Here is a 2069-nt window from a genome sequence, read left to right on the forward strand (position 1 = left end):
CTGAATCCAAAATACAGGCAGACACACAGAGGTTTAAAAACAAAGGTAATTTTTTGCAAAAGAAAACAAGAAGCTGCAAAAAACTTAAAGAGGAACACATGGAGGTACGAGGAACAAACTGTGAAGCTATGAAGATGTAAGTGAGTCACCAAACACAGGCACAACAAAACAGAAAACAATCATAAAAACCTAACACAAGAGACCACTTTAACACAGATCCTAGCAGCATCTTGTCAGTTTGTCAGACTTTTTTGGCTTTGTAGAAGAAAGCTGATGTTGCACTTTTAGGGAGTGGTTGTTTGTCTGGCTTTGAAATTTTTGGTTGCACAGATATCAGGAGTCACATTCCACAGATCTGGGCACCGCCAGTTAGTTTTGCAAACTGGAAGATTAGTCATAATAATATCATGTGTTTGTGTAGCTGCACAGTAAAAAGGACTCAGCACGGGTGTCTCCTGATCCACTTCGGCCAATGAAAAAAGGTTTGACCTCTTGTAACCCGACTGGAGAGGTACGTTGTGGGGCATAGTCAGCGGTGCCGGATTCATTTATGATATGTGTGTGTGTGTGTGTGTGTGTGTGTGTGATGGGGCGGGGGCTGTTTCACCTTGCAGTCTCTGTTCGTGCGCACCTTGAAAATCAGGTGAGCACGTGTTCAGCTTTGCCTCACGGTGACGTGAGAGGGTACTTTCACAGCCATCAGATCTGGAAAAGCTTGCAAAAAGTCTTTCTTTTGAAAATGAAAAAAATGTATAGGCCTATGTAACAAACTGCTGTCATGAATGAGGTGTTGTTTATTCACAGAGATGTGTATATAGATATGTCTCTGTTTATCAACAGTAAAGTGTGTTATTAGTAAAATGAATAGCGTCTCTTTTGTGTTTCACCCTCTCATCATGGCTGTTCTCTCATCTGTGAACAGCATGGGGTCATTTTGACCACTGCATAGCCCCAATTAATTCACCTTGCAAGTTTACAACTAAGATAAAATTTGATTTAACTAGCTAAACAATGATTTTTAAAAACTAAAATAGACTTTTTTATTTAACAGACAAAGTTTAATAATGCATCAAGCTTTCATCATCAAATAATGAACAATTCATTCATTCATGAAACGTTTTCACTTGTGATTTTTGTATCCAAATCATTTATTAGAATCATGATCATTACTGAAACTAACAATTTTATAAATGACCACGAACAAAGTAAACTTAAGTAAATAATCTACACTGGCAGTGGCGCAGTGGCACATGTGGCTTTACATGCGACTTTTAATGCTGCCATCAGCGTTTTTATCGGAGGGCGATCATGAAACTGCCAGGTGTGTGCGTTATAACTAACTGCTTTTTAAAGGACCACGAAAAAAGGAAACACAAGTAAATAATCTACACTGGCAGTGGCGCAAGAACCGGTTTGGAACAGCGGCGCAGAAGCGAACTCGTGCCGTAAACCCAGTTCTTTTGTTTTACACGGAAGATGGTGAGAAAAACAAACGGGTTCAGTAATGTAGTTAACAATGCTTGCTCATTTCGGTGTCAGATTTCCTATTAATCGTCAGGTGCTTCACTGACGTCAGCCCAGCCCTGGATGTCTGACTTCACGGCTGTTTCTGAGTGACATGCTTTCAGAAACCCAAACAGACCAGGTCCTGATTAATATTTTTTTCTTCTTCTGTTTTTTCAGAGATGAGAATGTAATTCTCTTCTTCTCCTCCTCTTGGTAAATTTTCTCCAAAGCGACCTGCCATCGCAAACTCCAGCTGCTCGGTCAGGTGAGTCAGGGAGTCAAGTGGAGAGTAGCTGCTTTTAGACAAACTATCCGCGCAATTATTTGTCTATACAACAAAAGTTATCTGCTCGCAGCTAAATATAGGTGAGCATTTTGTCCGCAGTGAAGTTAGTTTCAAGTTGGATATTCGATATTCGAGCTCCGCGGAGTTAGCGGCGTCCAGCTCACGGCTGCCCCGAAACAGGAGCGCTAATGTCGGCCAGCCGTTCTCTGCCGGCCCCTCCTCTCACGCGCGGTGGTTCACTTAGGGACCGTCAATAAATTTTCCTTACCCCTCGCTC

At 41.7% G+C, this 2069-nt stretch overlaps 1 long non-coding RNA gene across 1 annotated transcript; it reads left to right on the top strand.

The window, feature by feature from the left end:
• Positions 1 to 448: 448 nt before the first annotated feature.
• On the top strand, positions 449 to 2061 carry LOC119616702. Its single transcript, XR_005232675.1, has 2 exons — positions 449 to 1479; positions 1684 to 2061. It is a non-coding gene; the product is annotated as an uncharacterized LOC119616702 (long non-coding RNA).
• The last annotated feature ends 8 nt before the right edge of the window (positions 2062 to 2069 follow it).

Source organism: Kryptolebias marmoratus, linkage group LG22, assembly GCF_001649575.2.
Source record: "Kryptolebias marmoratus isolate JLee-2015 linkage group LG22, ASM164957v2, whole genome shotgun sequence".
NCBI lineage: Eukaryota > Metazoa > Chordata > Actinopteri > Cyprinodontiformes > Rivulidae > Kryptolebias > Kryptolebias marmoratus.